Raw genomic sequence first — 17,962 nt, 5'->3', positions numbered from 1 at the left:
TGTTTGTCATTTATGATGCCATCAAGATTGGTCGTCCGGCTTCTAAGCAATCAAATGATCGTTGGCTCAGGTTGACCATTCAACAAGCTTATACTTCGGCGGCTCTGCCTTTGCCGACGTCTGTTCAGGCCCACTTGACGAGTTCTGTGGGCTCTTCCTGGGTGGCTGCCCGGGGTGTCTCGTCCTTGCAGTTGTGCCGAGCTGCTACTTGGTCTGGTTCGAACACTTTTTTTCTTAAGTTTTATCGGTTCGACACCTTAGCGAAGGATGATCTTCAGTTTGGTCAGGCAGAGTTACAGGTATCTCAGCAGTCTCCCACCCGTTTACCCATGGTACTAAAGTACAGATCCCCAGTATCCACTAGGACGTAAGAGAAAATAGGAATTTAATACCTACCGGTAATTCCTTTTCTCGTAGTCCATAGTGTATACTGGGCGCCCGCCTCAGTGCTTCGATTCATGCTCTACCGGAGTAAGTGTTTGGTTGGCCCGCCGTTGCGGTCCCTTTATGTGGTTGGGATAGCTTTTGCTATCCTGGTTGTGTTGGTGTTGCTATCCTCTGTTCTGGTTAGCGCCCTCTTTTCGGCAATGGTTGTGTGTTGGCTTTGTGCCTCACAGCTGTTGTACCTGTTTTCTTCTCTTGTGGTATGTCAGTCTCCTCGGGCACAGTTTTCTAGACTGAGTCTGGTAGGAGGGGCATAGAGGGGAGGAGCTAGCACACACACACACACACACACACACACACACACACACACACACTAAAGGTTTTAAAGTGGCAGGCTCCAGTGGATCCGATCTATACCCCATGGTACTAAAGTACAGATCTCCAGTATCCACTACGGACTACGAGAAAAGGAATTACCGGTAGGTATTAAATTCCTAGTTTTACTGAAGTGACAAATTCGGATGGCCTAAAAGAAATTCAGGGATTAAAGTAAGTGTGTGTGTGTGTGTGTATATATATATATATATATATATATATATATATATATATATATATATATATATATATTTCTTTTTACACAAATATGTATTCATACTTTGCTAAATTGCTGATATATATTTATATTTTTAAGTCTTCATGCTGGGCTGTGCAATCTTATACTCCTAGCACAGCTTCCTTTCATTGTCCACCTGTTGGTAATTAAGTGGTGGTTTCTTTAGAGTATTTGCTGTGTTTCCATATATCCCTGGGTCAATTGGTTTTAATTAGTGTGATTATACACGTGTTCTCAGATTGGGACTTAGTTAACATAGGTCCTAACTGTTGTTATAGGCCCTACACACTGGCCGATTTTTTGAAAGATATGAACGATCTCGTTCATAAATGAACGAGAACTCGTTCATATCTTTCAGTGTGGAGGCTCCAGCGATGAACGATGCGCGGCCCCGCGCTCGTTCATCGCTGGTCCCCCGTCGGCTGTGCATGCAGGCCAATATGGACGATCTCGTCCATATTTGCCTGCAGTTCTATGGAGCCGGGTGACGGGGGGAGTGAAGAAACTTCACTGCCCCCCCCCCCCCCCCCCCCGCCGCCGGGTCGGCCGTATCCGCCGTCGGGCAGCTCGGCGGCGGATCGGCTAGTGTGTAGGGCCCTTTATACAATTAAATACTCTAGGTATCATATCCATAGGATACCATAAGGACTCTGTATAGATTTCTGCATTTTTCACCTGTATTGTGACTTCTGAGGTATGTTATGATTAATGTATTTTGTGTTTGTGGAATCTTAATGTTAATAGATTAATTACAATAGTGAATGGAGTCTTCATTGATAAGATGCAGATTCATCAGCACATGTGCTTCATATAGAAGTAATTCATTTTATAATTCTAGTCTAAAAAGACAGAAAAATTAGACTAGAGGTAATACACGCCCATTTTTATTTTTTAAATGAAGGTTAAGGTCTATGACGTACGGAAAGATTAATAGTAATCTCCTAGAACATATCTTTATGGTCTGACTAGTCCTCACATTTCAGATGTGAAGGCGTTTATATACCAGTGATTCTTGAAATGAGTGGTATCTGAGTTTAGGCCCTCCCTTTTTGTATACCTTTCACCATGATAAGGTGAGACACTAACAAATGCTAATTAACTCATTAGGTCCTCCATGTGTGCATGAAGTTGCTGATTCCTCTTTTTTTCATACGAATGCTTCCCTTTTGAGCTCTTCGTAATCTGAGTTACCAGATTCACGAGGTATGTTGTACATTATTCAACCTCTACGGTTTAATTGAATTTAGATAATAGATCCCTTCAAGAACTTGTTATATTCCCAATTAGGCTGACTTTATGCCCTTATTTCACGCCTCATTGATGTTTGGAAGACCACGTATGAACCTATTCGGCCAATGATCTAGGCCTATCACTCTCTTGGATAGACATTATTATCTAAGGTATGTCTAACATAAAATCTTTTTCGGTGGACCATATTTATGAATAACATCTTAAAGTCTCTTCTAATTATGTGAGAATATCAACTGCTCATTCCATGTGTTCGGTTTTTTCCTTGTCTTGCCCATCTTTGTTTTTTCGGACTGTTCTTTTGGATTGTTTGTACATTTTCTTATGTATTTTTATGTATTCATATATTTTATTGAATGGTTGTTCTACAATTTCTAGACGCACCCCTGATGAAGTCTAGTTCCTAGACGAAACGCGTTGGGTTACTGTATTTCTTGTTGATGTTATCTCCGAATATTTAATGAGGAAGAATAAGGATACAACAGAAAGGTTGCCTTCTTTCCTCCATATCCCATTGATGGATTTCTGTAGGAGAAACTACATCATAATGTACATGTAATAATGATGGATATACAGGTTGAGTATCCCTTATCCAAAATGCTTGGGACCAGAGGTATTTTGGATTTCGGATTTTTCCGTATTTTGGAATAATTGCATACCATAATGAGATCATGGTGATGGGACCTAAATATAAGCACCGAATGCATTTGTTACATATACACCTTATATACACAGCCTGAAGGTTATTTTAGACAATATTTTTTATAACTTTGTGCATTAAACAAAGTGTGTCTACATTCACACAATTAATTTGTTTCATATACACCTTATACACACAGCCTAAGGTCATTTAATACAATATTTTTAATAACTTTGTGTATTAAACAAAGTTTGTGTACATTGAGCCATCAAAAAACAAAGGTTTCACTATCTCACTCTCACTCAAAGTCCGTATTTCGGAATATTTGGATATGGGATACTCAACCTGTACTTCATGTTTCTGTATAATTGTTTTAATACATTTTTATGAAAAGTACAGTCCGTTATGTGTTTTAAAAACCTGTATAAATATTGATTGCAAATCCTGTTAAGCAATAGTCTTTGTATAAGGGTAATTGTAAACCCCTGGGGCGCCATTTTTCCTCTTTTTCTATACAATATATATATATGTATGTGTGTGTGTGTATGTATGTATGTATGTGTGTGTGTGTATATATATATATATATATATATATATATATATGTATGTATGTGTATATATGTATGTATATATATATATATATATATATATATATATATATATATATATATATATATATATATATATATATATATATATATATATATATATATATATATACATACAAATCCACAAAAGAAGCCGCTTCTCACTTACATATAAATAGAACGCTGGTGCTCGGTTAGTATAATCATATAAAAAAGTTCCCAGGATAACCACCAGAGCGATTAGACCCAGATAAACCAGCACACAGCTTGAATGCAAAGAAGTGTTTTACTTATGTAAAACACTTCTTTGCATTCAAGCTGTGTGCTGGTTTATCTGGGTCTAATCGCTCTGGTGGTTATCCTGGGAACTTTTTTATATGTATGTGTGTATATATATATATATATATATATGTATGTGTGTATGTATATATATATATGTATATATGTATATATATATATATATATATATATATATATATATATATATATATATATATATATATATATATATATATATATATATATATATAATATAATATATATTTTGTCCATAACAGCCGGCACTCCTGTTATGCCCCCGTGCCAGTGTAGTCCAATGTATATCTTTAAAAAAAATCACGGCACTGGAGACAGGTGGAATTAAAACACCAAACTTGTATTGCAGGTAGACGCACGTTTCAGAGCTACAGCTCCATCCTCAGTCCTCTTGTATGGTACTGAGGACGGAGCTGTAGCTCTGAAACGTGCGTCTACCTGCAATACAAGTTTGGTTTTTAATTCTACCTGCCTCCAGTGCCGTGATTTATATATATATATATATATATATATATATTTCTCTGACGTCCTAGTGGATGCTGGGACTCCGTCAAGACCATGGGGAATAGCGGCTCCGCAGGAGACAGGGCACAAAATTTAAAAGTTTGACCACTAGGTGGTGTGTACTGGCTCCTCCCCCTATGACCCTCCTCCAAGCCCCAGTTAGGTTTTTGTGCCCGTCCGAGCAGGGTGCAATCTAGGTGGCTCTCCTAAAGAGCTGCTTAGAAAAAGTTTGTTAGGTTTTTTATTTTCAGTGAGTCCTGCTGGCAACAGGCTCACTGCAACGAGGGACTTAGGGGAGAAGAAGTGAACTCACCTGCGTGCAGGATGGATTTGCTTCTTAGGCTACTGGACACTAGCTCCAGAGGGACGATCACAGGTACAGCCTGGATGGGTCACCGGAGCCGCGCCGCCGACCCCCTTGCAGATGCCGAATAGAGAAGAGGTCCAGAAACCGGCGGCAGAAGACGTCTCAGTCTTCATGAGGTAGCGCACAGCACTGCAGCTGTGCGCCATTGCTCTCCGCACACTTCACACCAGCGGTCACTGAGGGTGCAGGGCGCTGGGCGGGGCGCCCTGGGCAGCAATGTAATATACCTATTCTGGCTAAAATATATCACATATAGCCCCTGGGGCTATATGGATGTATTTAACCCCTGCCAGGTTCCAAAAAAACCGGGAGAAGAAGCCCGCAGAAAAGGGGGCGTGGCCTATTCTCAGCACACAGCGCAATTTTCCTGCCCAGCTCCGCTGCGAGGAAGGCTCCCAGGACTCTCCCCTGCACTGCACTACAGAAACAGGGTAAAAACAGAGAGGGGGGGGGGCACTTATTGGCGATATTTATAATATTTGAGCTGCTATAAAGGGAACACACTTATTAAGGTTGTCCCTATATATATTTATAGCGCTTGGGTGTGTGCTGGCAAACTCTCCCTCTGTCTCCCCAAAGGGCTAGTGGGGTCCTGTCTTCTATCAGAGCATTCCCTGTGTGTCTGCTGTGTGTCGGTACGTGTGTGTCGACATGTATGAGGACGATGTTGGCGTGGAGGCGGAGCAATTGCCTGTAATGGTGATGTCACCCCCTAGGGAGTCGACACCAGAATGGATGGCTTTGTTTATGGAATTACGGGATAGTGTCAGCACGCTACAAAAGTCGGTTGACGACATGAGACAGCCGGCAAACCAGTTAGTACCTGTCCAGGCGTCTCAGACACCGTCAGGGGCTGTAAAACGCCCTTTACCTCAGTCGGTCGACACAGACCCAGACACTGACACTGAATCCAGTGTCGACGGTGAAGAAACAAACGTATTTTCCAGTAGGGCCACACGTTATATGATCACGGCAATGAAGGAGGCTTTGCATATCTCTGATACTGCAAGTACCACAAAAAGGGGTATTATGTGGGGTCTGAAAAAACTACCTGTAGTTTTTCCTGAATCAGAGGAATTGAATGACGTGTGTGATGAAGCGTGGGTTACCCCTGATAAAAAAAACTGCTAATTTCAAAGAAGTTATTGGCATTATACCCTTTCCCGCCAGAGGTTAGGGCACGCTGGGAAACACCCCCTAGGGTGGACAAGGCGCTCACACGTTTATCCAAACAAGTGGCGTTACCGTCTCCTGATACGGCCGCCCTCAAGGATCCAGCTGATAGGAGGCTGGAAAATACTCTAAAAAGTATATACACACATACTGGTGTTATACTGCGACCAGCAATCGCCTCAGCCTGGATGTGCAGTGCTGGGGTGGCTTGGTCGGATTCCCTGACTGAAAATATTGATACCCTGGATAGGGACAGTATTTTATTGACTATAGAGCAATTAAAGGATGCGTTCCTTTATATGCGAGATGCACAGAGAGATATCTGCACTCTGGCATCAAGAGTAAGTGCGATGTCCATATCTGCCAGAAGAAGTCTATGGACACGACAGTGGTCAGGCGATGCGGATTCCAAACGGCATATGGAAGTATTGCCGTATAAAGGAGAGGAATTATTTGGGGTCGGTCTATCGGATTTGGTAGCCACGGCAACAGCCGGGAAGTCCACCTTTTTACCTCAAGTCCCCTCCCAACAGAAAAAGCCGCAGTCTTTTCAGCCGCAGTCCTTTCGTTCCTATAAGAACAAGCGAGCAAAAGGACATTCATATTTGCCCCGAGGCAAAGGAAAGGGTAAGAGACTGCACCAAGCAGCCCCTTCCCAGGAGCAGAAGTCCTCCCCGGCTTCTGCAAAGGCCTCAGCATGATGCTGGGACCTTACAAGCGGACTCAGGGGCGGTGGGGGGGTCGCCTCAAGAATTTCAGCGCACAGTGGGCTCACTCGCAGGTGGACCCCTGGATCCTGCAGGTAGTATCTCAGGGTTACAGGTTGGAATTCGAGAAGTCTCCCCCTCGCCGGTTCCTAAAGTCTGCTTTGCCAACGTCTCCCTCCGACAGGGCGACGGTATTGGAAGCCATTCACAAGCTGTATTCTCAGCAGGCGATAGTCAAGGTACCCCTTCTACAACAGGGAAAGGTGTATTACTCCACGCTATTTGTGGTACCGAAGCCGGACGGCTCGGTAAGACCTATTCTAAATCTGAAATCTCTGAACCTGTACATACAAAAATTCAAGTTCAAGATGGAGTCACTCAGAGCAGTGATAGCGAATCTGGAAGAGGGGGATTTTATGGTGTCCTTGGACATCAAGGATGCTTACCTTCATGTCCCAATTTGCCCTTCACACCAAGGGTACCTCAGGTTCGTGGTACAAAACTGTCATTATCAGTTTCAGACGCTGCCGTTTGGATTGTCCACGGCACCCAGGGTCTTTACCAAGGTAATGGCCGAAATGATGATTCTTCTTCGAAGAGAAGGCGTATTAATTATCCCTTACTTGGACGATCTCCTGATAAGGGCAAGATCCAGGCTGGAGGTGGGAGTAGCACTAACTCAAGTAGTGCTCCAACAGCACGGGTGGATTCTGAATTTTCCAAAATCCCAACTGATCCCGACGACACGTCTGCTGTTCCTAGGGATGATTCTGGACACTGTTCAGAAAAAGGTATTTCTTCCGGAGGAGAAAGCCAGGGAGTTATCCGAACTAGTCAGGAACCTCCTAAAACCAGGGACAGTGTCTGTGCATCAATGCACAAGAGTCCTGGGAAAAATGGTGGCTTCTTACGAAGCGATTCCATTCGGCAGATTCCATGCACGAATTTTTCAGTGGGATCTGCTAGACAAATGGTCCGGATCGCATCTGCAGATGCATCAGCGGATAAAATTGTCGACAAGGACAAGGGTCTCTCTGCTATGGTGGTTGCAGAGTACTCATCTGTTAGAGGGCCGCAGATTCGGCATACAGAACTGGGTCCTAGTGACCACGGATGCCAGCCTGGGAGGCTGGGGAGCGGTCACACGAGGAAGAAACTTCCAGGGCGTGTGGTCAAGCCTGGAAACGTCTCTTCACATAAATATACTGGAGCTAAGAGCAATCTACAATGCTCTAAGCCTGGCAAAACCTCTGCTTCAGGGTCAGCCGGTGTTGATCCAGTCGGACAACATCACGGCAGTCGCCCACGTAAACAGACAGGGCGGCACAAGAAGCAGGAGGGCAATGGCAGAAGCTGCAAGGATTCTTCACTGGGCGGAAAATCATGTGATAGCACTGTCAGCAGTGTTCATTCCGGGAGTGGACAACTGGGAAGCAGACTTCCTCAGCAGACACGATCTTCACCCGGGAGAGTGGGGACTTCATCCAGAAGTCTTCCACATGATTGTGGTCCATTGGGAAAGACCAATGGTGGACATGCTGGCGTCCCGCCTCAACAAAAAACTGGACAGGTATTGCGCCAGGTCAAGAGACCCTCAGGCAATAGCTGTGGACGCTCTGGTAACACCATGGGTGTACCAGTCAGTGTATGTGTTCCCTCCTCTGCCTCTCATACCCAAGGTACTGAGAATTATACGGCAAAGGGGAGTAAGAACGATACTCGTGGCTCCGGACTGGCCAAGAAGGACTTGGTACCCGGAACTTCAGGAGATGCTCACGGAAGATCCGTGGCCTCTACCTCTAAGAAGGGACCTGCTTCAGCAGGGACCGTGTCTATTCCAAGACTTACCGCGGCTGCGTTTGACGGCATGGCGGTTGAACGCCGGATCCTAAGGGAAAAAGGCATTCCGGAAGAGGTCATCCCTACCCTGGTCAAAGCCAGGAAGGAGGTGACTGCACAACATTATCACCGCATTTGGAGAAAATATGTTGCATGGTGTGAGGCCAGGAAGGCCCCGACAGAGGAATTTCAACTGGGTCGATTCCTACATTTCCTGCAAACAGGATTATCTATGGGCCTCAAATTAGGGTCCATTAAGGTTCAAATTTCGGCCCTGTCGATATTCTTCCAGAAAGAATTGGCTTGGGAAACTCCAGACAAGAAACTGCAGATTCCCAAGTAGATTCTTATGGCGTATCCTTTCCCGACTAAGGACAGGATACGGTGGGAATCCTCCCCAAGGGTGGGCAAAGCGTTGACACGCTTATCCAAAAAGGTAGCGCTGCCATCTCAAGATACCGCAGCCCTCAAGGATCCTGCTGATTGCAGACAGGAGACTACCTTGAAGTCTATTTACACACATACTGATACATTACTCAGACCGGCGATAGCGTCGGCTTGGGTTTGTAGCGCTGTAGCAGCGTGGACAGATACTTTATCTGCTGATATTGATACGCTGGATAAGGAAACCATTTTATTGACCTTGGGTCATATTAAGGATGCTGTCCTATATATGAGAGATGCTCAGAGAGACGTTGGCCTACTAGGTTCCAGAGCCAACGTGATGGCGATTTCTGCTAGGCGAGCCCTATGAACCCGACAATGGACAGGTGATGCCGACTCGAAGAGGCATATGGAGGTTTTGTCCTACAAGGGTGAGGACTTATTTGGGGAAGGTCTCACGGACCTGGTTTCCATAGCTACTGCAGGTAAATCAACTTTTTTACCTTATGTTTCCTCACGGCAAAAGAAAACCCCACATTATCAGATGCAGTCCTTTCGGTCGCATAAATCCAAGAGAGTACGGGGATCTTCCTTTCTTGCCAGAGTTAAGGGCAAGGGGATAAAGCTGCCAACTACAGCTAGTTCCCAGGAGCAGAATTCCTCCCCGGCTTCTACAAAATCCACCGCATGACGCTGGGGCTCCGCTGAGGGAGTCCGCTCCAGTGGGGGGGCACGTCTTTGACTTTTCAGCCACGTCTGGGATCAATCACAGGTGGATCCCTGGGCAATAGACATTGTTTCCCAGGGTTACAAGCTGGAATTCGAAGAGGTGCCTCCTCGCCGGTTTTTCAAATCAGCCCTACCGGCTTCTTCCCCAGAGAGGGAGGTAGTTTTAGCAGCAATTCAAGAATTGTGTCTTCAACAAGTGGTGGTCAAGGTTCCCCTGCTTCAGCAGGGGATGGGGTATTACTCAACCCTGTTTGTGGTCCCGAAACCAGACGGTTCGGTCAGACCCATTCTGAATGTAAAATCCTTAAACCTATACTTAAAAAGGTTCAAGTTCAAGATGGAATCACTCAGAGCGGTCATCGCCAGCCTGGAAGTGGGGGGGGGGGATTATATGGTGTCCCTGGACATAAAGGATGCATACCTTCATGTCCCCATATATCCGCCTCATCAGGCGTTCCTGAGATTTGCTGTACAGGATTGTCATTACCAATTTCAGACGTTGCCGTTTGGGCTTTCCACGGCCCCGAGGATTTTCACCAAGAGAATGGCGGAAATTATGGTGCTCCTGCGCAAGCAGGGAGTCACAATTATCCCGTACTTGGACGATCTCCTAATAAAAGCGAGATCAAGTGAGTAGTTGCTGAACAGCGTAGCACTCTCCCTGAGGGTGTTGCAGCAGCACGGCTGGATTCTCAATCTCCCGAAGTCACAGTTGGTTCCAACGACCCGTTTGCCTTTCTTAGGCATGATTCTGGATACAGACCAGAAACGGGTTTTTCTCCCGATGGAAAAAGCCCAAGAACTCCTGAACTTGGTCAGGGACCTCTTGAAGCCAAAAAGGGTGTCGGTGCATCACTGCACTCGAGTTCTGGGAAAGATGGTGGCGTCTTATGAGGCCATTCCATTTGGCAGGTTCCATGCAAGGACTTTTCAGTGGGACCTTCTGGACAAGTGGTCCGGGTCGCATTTACAGATTCATCAGATGATCAGCCTGTCCCCCAGGGCCAGGGTATCTCTCATGTGGTGGCTACAGAGTGCTCACCTTCTAGAGGGTCGCAGGTTCGGCATTCAGGACTGGGTTCTGGTAACCACGGACGCAAGCCTCCGAGGATGGGGAGCAGTCACACAGGGAAGAAACTTCCAAGGTCTATGGTCAAGCCAGGAGGCTTGTCTACACATCAACGTACTGGAATTAAGGGCCATATACAACGGCCTTCGTCAAGCGGAGAATTTGCTTCGCGACCTACCGGTTCTGATTCAGTCAGACAACGTCACCGCAGTGGCTCATGTAAACCGTCAAGGCGGAACAAAGAGCAGAGTGGCGATGGCAGAAGCAGCCAGGATTCTTCGCTGGGCGGAAAATCATGGAAGCGCTCTGACGGCAGCCTTCATTCCTGGAGTGGACAACTGGGAAGCGGACTTCCTCAGCAGACACGATCTACATCCAGCAGAATGGGGACTTCATCAGGAAGTCTTTGCAGAGATTGCAAGTCAGTGGGGACTGCCTCAAAAAGACATGATGGCGTCTCGCCTCAACAAGAAACTTCTGAGGTATTGCGCCAGGTCAAGGGACCCTCAGGCGGTAGCAGTGGACGCCCTGGTGACACCGTGGGTGTTCCAGTCGGTCTATGTGTTCCCTCCTCTTCCTCTCATCTCCAAGATATTGAGAATCATAAGACGAAGAGGAGTACAGACAATTCTCATTGTTCCAGATTGGCCTCAAAGGGCCTGGTATCCGGATCTGCAGGAAATGCTCACAGAAGATCTGTGGCCTCTTCCTCTCAGAGAGAGGACCTGTTGCAACAGGGGCCCTGTCTGTTCCAAGACTTACCGCGGCTGCGTTTGACGGCATGGCGGTTGAACGCTGGATCCTAGCGGAAAAGGTCATTCCGGATGAGGTCATTCCTACTCTGATAAAGGCTAGGAAGGACGTGACGGCAAAACATTATCACCATATATGGAGGAAGTATTTGTGTGAGTCCAGGAATGCTCCTCCAGAAAAATTCCATCTGGGCCATTTCCTTCACTTCCTATAGACTGGAGTGAATTTGGGCCTAAAATTAGGCTCCATTAAGGTTCAGATTTCGGCCCTATCCATTTTCTTTCAGAAGGAATTGGCTTCTCTCCCAGGAGTCCAGACTTTTGTGAAGGGATTGCTGCATATCCAGCCTCCTTTTGTGCCTCCTATGGGACCTTAACGTGGTGTTACGGTGCCTTAAGTCTCACTGGTTTGAGCCTCTTCAAACTGTGAAATTAAAGTATCTCACTTCGAAAGTGGTCATGTTGTTGGCCTTGGCATCGGCAAGGCGAGTGTCTGAGTTGGCGGCTTTATCTCATAAAAGCCCCTATCTTATTTTCCATGTGGATAGAGCGGAGTTGTGGACTCGTCCTCAATTTTTGCCTAAGGTGGTTTCCTCTTTTCATATGAACCAACCTATTGTGGTGCCTGTGGCTACGCGGGACTTGGAGGATTCCGAGTCCCTTGATGTGGTAAGGGCATTGAAAATTTATTTAGCCAGAACGGCTCGGTTAGGAAAACAGAGGCACTGTCTGTCCTGTATGCAGCCAACAAGGTTGGCGCTCCTGCTTCTAAGCAGATTATTGCTCACTGGATCTGTAACACGATTCAGCAGGCTCATTCTACGGCTGGATTGCGGTTACCAAATTCAGTAAAGGCCCATTCCACTAGGAAGGTGGGCTCTTCTTGGGCGGCTGCCCGAGGTGTCTCGGCATTACAGCTTTGCCGAGCGGCGACTTGGTTGGGTTCAAACACCTTTGCAAAGTTCTACAAGTTTGATACCCTGGCTGATGAGGACCTCATGTTTGCTCAGTCGGTGCTGCAGAGTCATCCGCACTCTCCCGCCCATTTTGGAGCTTTGGTATAATCCCCATGGTCCTTACGGAGTCCCCAACATCCTCTAGGACGTAAGAGAAAATAAAATTTTAAACCTACCGGTAAATCTTTTTCTCCTAGTCCGTAGAGTATGCTGGGCGCCCGTCCCAGTGCGGACTAAATTCTGCAAGACTTGTATATAGTTTTGGCTTACATAAGGGTTATGTTACAGTTTTGATCAGTCTCGGGCTTATGCTGTTTTGTTTCATACTGTTAACTGGTTCGTATATTCCAGGTTATACGGTGTGGATGGTGTGGGCTGGTTTGAATCTTGCCCTTGGATTAACAAAAATCCTTTACTCGTAATGTCAGTCTCCTCTGGGCACAGTTTCTCTAACTGAGGTCTGGAGGAGGGGCATAGAGGGAGGAGCCAGTGCACACCCATATCTATACTTCTTTTTAGTGCCCATGTCTCCTGCGGAGCCCGCCTATACCCCATGGTCCTTACGGAGTCCCCAGCATCCTCTACGGACTAGGAGAAAAAGATTTACCGGTAGGTTTAAAATCTTATTTTTTCCAAAAACTCCCTGACTACGGTCAGTTGCCACCCAGAAACGCCCACTTCATGTCAATCTTCCTGCGTTCGACCGTGCGACAGGAAAGTTCGTTAGACTTTGTGCAAACCCACGATGCTTATTGTACCTGTACGACACGCCTGCGCATTGCGGTGCATATGCATGCGCAGAAATGCTGATTTTTAGCTTGATCGCTGCGCTGCGAACAACGGCAGCTAGCAATCAACTCGGAATGACCCCCATGGTTATGTGTGCTGTTTGTAATTCTACCCCTTCTTCAGCTGGGTCCCTCATGTGGAAACAGTGTTCCTTTATCTCCACAGGGACACAGTTTACAGTCACCTGACTGGCTGGATAATTTTAAAAGCATGATTCAGAGTGTAAATTCAGAATTAGCTGCAGCTAAAAAGGAGAGACAGGTGTTAAAACAGTATATTGATTGTATGGCAAAGGCAGCGGATACCAGAAAGGCTGTCTAAGTCGAAAATATTATATCCACATGCATCACGTACAAACACCACACAGTGGCCTCCGTGTGTGTGCTTGTTCTGCCGTGCGTGCACATGCCCGTACGTTGCGTATATTGGCTCACGAAGTCCTGCGTGGAGTAAATACGGTAGCATACGCATTCGCATGGAAAAGCCACAAAGACATATCTGATATTTAATCCACATAATGCATAATTTACACACAGCCTACACACACCACACCAGCAAGTTAAATTTGCTTCAGAGGTAGAACAGAGGGATTCAACTTTACAGGATATGAGGGGACAGAATTGGGTTAGGAGGTGGTGTTTGGTATCCAGTTGTACAGTATTTCAAGGGCAATATTCCGATGGCAGTTTGCAGAAAGTAGCACGCTCCAGCGCATATCTATGCGCAGGAATATATTATTATCACACTGTATTTACTGTACTCCTGATATTCGGCGGGAACCCAGTGGAGGACACCTGCAAGTGCACCTTGACCAGGCATCGCCTACCTATTCAAACCGACCTAAGACCCCTCATGTACTGTAAATGACCAGCCCTTTGACCTATGAAAGAAGAGATTACAGTTTCCTTTGTTTCATGCTTTGTACTATTGTATAAAAACCAAGCCTCCTGGCCGGCCTCAGTCTATTCTCTGAAGGTCATCTTTCCAGATTGACTGAGGACCGGATCCGGGTGGCGCAGGCAAACAAACGTATGTATTCATTGGTTGTAGCTTTTCTCTTGTATTGTTGTATTTCTCTGTGAACCCCCTTTTAAGTAAATATTTGTTGCTGCGTTTGACCACAAAATTACATATACACTATTGTTGTCGCATTCCTTTCCTGTTAGGGGTTTAAAGTGTATTCGGCCGCACTTGTAGCTACTTTGTGCTTACAGCGTGACGGCATGCTTACGCAACGTGTACGCATTTCATAGAGGGTTATCACACACACGCTTAGCGGTCGCAGCGGCCTGAACATTTCTGTATTTAGGTATTGCTTTTTCCTGTAAGTTAAACAAACTTAACACTTCTCAGCCCCCTCTGTTGGTTTCACATAAACTCTCACTGCCACAGGTGCTCCAGTCTGATTCTGATCAGCCTGATGTGGATGATTATGATATGGATGAGGACAGCTCTCTGTCCGCTGGGTTGGAGGCCCTCATTTATGCTGTTAGAGGGGTTCTTCACATACCAGATCAGGAAGCAGAACCAGATGAGGAGTTGTACTTTTAATGTTGGACCCAAGACCTCAGCCACTTTTCCTGTGTCTAAGGAATTAAACTCCCTGGCCAGGGAGGCACGGGTAAACCCTGACAAGAAATGTAAAATTCCTCAGAGGTTTTTAACTACTTTTCCCCTCTCAGCTGAGGACTGGAAGGTATGGGACCCCCCCCCCTCCCTGTCAGTCGATACGTCTGTATCCAGACTTTTTAACAAGTTTGTACTGCTGGTGCCAGGGGCTATATCCCTTAAAGACCCTGCTGACCGTAAAATTGAGACCAGTCTCAAGGCAATATATACGGCAGCAGGCGTAGCACAGCGCCCCACAATAGTTTGTGGGTGGATTTCCAGGGTGGTAGTGAAGTGGTCTGATTAATATTAATGGATTAGACACACTGCCTCAGGATGAGGTCATTACTCTGCTGCAACACATACAGGCTGCTGCAAATTTTATGAGCGAGGCTGTAAAGGAACTGTGTAAGATAAATGGCCGCACTACTGCTATGGCAGTTTCTGCACACAGAGCTCTGTGGTTACGTCAATGGTGAGTGGATGCTGATTCCAAAAAGGGTGTAGAAAATCTTCCCTTTACAGGTGATGCCTTGTTTGAGGACGAGTTAAATAAATAAATCTCCCAGGCAACGGCAGGTAAGATGACCTATCTGCCAGCGGCTGCACCACCTGCTCGACGTTCTTACACAGGACCCTCCTTGCAGTCCTTTCGTGTGGCAAGGTTCAGAGGCAGGGGTCGAGGGGTCTCCACCACTCCCAGAGGATCTCGTGGTAAGTCCCGTAAACCTGCAGCTACTGCGTCCCTGGACCAGACCACCGGATCCCCTGCCACTAAGCCTTCTGCGTGACGGTTGGCCCCTGCAGCAAGGCGACTTTCAAGTAGGTGCTCGCCTTCAACACTTCGCCCACGTGTCCCTAGATGTCAATGATGCTTACCTACACATTCCCATGTGGCCCCCCCCTCATCAGGCTTACCTCAGGTTCGCCATCTTGGACGTACATTTCCAGTTTCAGGCTTTGCCCTTTGGCCTATCCACAACTCTGAGGGTCTTCACCAAAATCATGGCGTAGATGATGCTGCAACTGCGCATGATGGGAGTCAACGTAGTCCCCTACTTGGACGATCTCCTGATAAAGGCTATGTCCAGAGAGCGTCTATTGCACAGCATCGATCTGACGGATCCTAAATTTCCAGAAATCTCACCTGGAACCGACCCAACGTCTTCGTATCCAGTATCATTCCCAGGAACTGGTGTCTCAAAAGGTGTTTCTTCCGATGGACAAGGCCCTGGCTATCCAGGTCTGCTCAGTGCTCCGTCCTCGCAAGGTATCCATACATCTTTGCATACTCTTGCTGGGCAGGATGGTTGCTGCTTATGAGGCAATCCAATATGGCAGATTTAATGCCCGGCCATTTCAGCTGGATCTGCTGGACAAATGTTCGGGGTCTCCCCTTCACATGCATCAGGAAGTGACCTTATCTCCAAAAGCTCGATTTCTCTGTTATGGTGGCTACAAGTTCTTCACCTGGTAGAAGGCAGGAGTTTCAATAGCCACTCGTGGATTCTACTGACAACGGATGCCAGCCTCCGGGGTTGGGGGGCTGCGACCCAAGGGGCCCAGTTCCTCGGGATATGGTCAGTTCAGGAATCTGCTCGGCTGATAAACATCCTGGAACTCAAGGCAATTTACAATGCTCTTCTGCAAGCTTCCCATCTCCTGAAGGATCAGGCGATCCAGGTTCAGTCGGACAACGCCACGGCAGTGGCGTACATAAACCGACAAGGGGGAACAAAAAGCAGAGCGGTGATGTGAGAAGTGTCAAGAATACTCGTCTGGGCGGAGGCCAATGCAAGGGCCATCTCAGTCACAACTGGGAAGCGGACTTCCTCAGTAGGCACGACCTCCATCCAGGGGAATGGGGCCTACATCCCCAGGTGTTTCAACAGTTAATTCACCGGTGGGGCTGCCCGCAGATAGATCTGATTTGGTTCTTGTCTCAACAAGAAGCTGTGCCATTACTGTTCCAGAACGAGGGATACGCAGGCTGTAGCAGTGGACGCACTGACAACACCATGGATGTACCAGTTTGTGTACCTGTTCCCTCCTCTACCGCTAATCCCAAGGGTTCTTAAAAGACTAAGAAGGGAAAGCAGTCAAGCAATTCTAATTGCTCCGGATTGGCCTCGACGGGCGTGGTACTTGGACCTCCTAACCATGGCTCTGGAGGATCCTGGCCTCTGCCGCTCCAAAAGGATCTTGTTCAACAAGGTCCGTTCGTTTGTTCAGACTTACAGCAGCTACATTTGACGGCTTGGAAGTTGAGAGGGAGATTCTAGCTAGAAAAGGTCTTCCCTCCCGGGTTATTGCCACCATGGTCCAGGCCAGGAAGATGGTTACGTCTAAACATTATCATCGTATCTGGAAAAAGTATGTTTCCTGGTGTGAAAGTAGAAAGGTTTCTTCTGTGGAATTTAGAATTGGTCACTTTCTACTTTTCCTGCAAGTGGGTGTGGATATGGGCCTACGTTTAGGCTCCATCAAAGTCCAGATTTTGGTGCTCTCTGTTTTCTTCCAGAAACAACTTGCCATGTTGCCGGAAGTCCAAACTTTCCTTAAAGGAGTTCTTCATATACAACCACCCTTCGTACCTCCCACGGCTTCATGGGATCTCAATGTGGTTCTGTCCTTTCTTCAATTGGACTGGTTTGAACCCTTACATAGGATGGAGTTAAAATTTCTCACCTGGAAGACAGTGATGTTATTAGCATTGGCGTCTGCCAGACGTGTCTCTGAATTGCGGGGCCTTATCCTGTAAGATCCCTTAATTTATTTATCATGAAGACAGGGCGGAACTCGGGACCCGACCTCCGTTTTTGCCAAAAGTGGTGTCAGCTTTTCATGTGAATCAACCCATTGTGGTTACGGTGTTTGATGCTTCCGTTGGTCCAGAGTCCTTGGATGTGGTGATGGCTCTGAAGATTTATGTCAAACTGATGGCTCGTCATCGGAAATCTGGCTCCCTGTTTGTCATTTATGATGCCATCAAGATTGGTCGTCCGGCTTCTAAGCAATCAAATGATCGTTGGCTCAGGTTGACCATTCAACAAGCTTATACTTCGGCGGCTCTGCCTTTGCCGACGTCTGTTCAGGCCTTGACGAGTTCTGTGGGCTCTTCCTGGGTGGCTGCCCGGGGTGTCTCGTCCTTGCAGTTGTGCCGAGCTGCTACTTGGTCTGGTTCGAACACTTTTTTTCTTAAGTTTTATCGGTTCGACACCTTAGCGAAGGATGATCTTCAGTTTGGTCAGGCAGAGTTACAGGTATCTCAGCAGTCTCCCACCCGTTTACCCATGGT

At 46.7% G+C, this 17,962-nt stretch overlaps 1 protein-coding gene and 1 long non-coding RNA gene across 5 annotated transcripts in view; both read left to right on the top strand.

The window, feature by feature from the left end:
* Positions 1–17,962, top strand: part of MGAT4D (MGAT4 family member D) — a 480,101-nt gene that overhangs the window by 107,260 nt on the left and 354,879 nt on the right. The window lies entirely within an intron of this gene.
* LOC134972766 (uncharacterized) lies at positions 1,615–2,812 on the top strand. The gene is made up of 3 exons (XR_010190271.1): positions 1,615–1,691; positions 2,105–2,200; positions 2,624–2,812. It is a non-coding gene; the product is annotated as an uncharacterized LOC134972766 (long non-coding RNA).

The sequence above is a fragment of the Pseudophryne corroboree genome, chromosome 1 (assembly GCF_028390025.1).
Source record: "Pseudophryne corroboree isolate aPseCor3 chromosome 1, aPseCor3.hap2, whole genome shotgun sequence".
Lineage (NCBI taxonomy): Eukaryota > Metazoa > Chordata > Amphibia > Anura > Myobatrachidae > Pseudophryne > Pseudophryne corroboree.
Note: the sequence above shows the minus strand (reverse complement) of the source record. Positions and strands in the feature narration are given on the sequence as shown.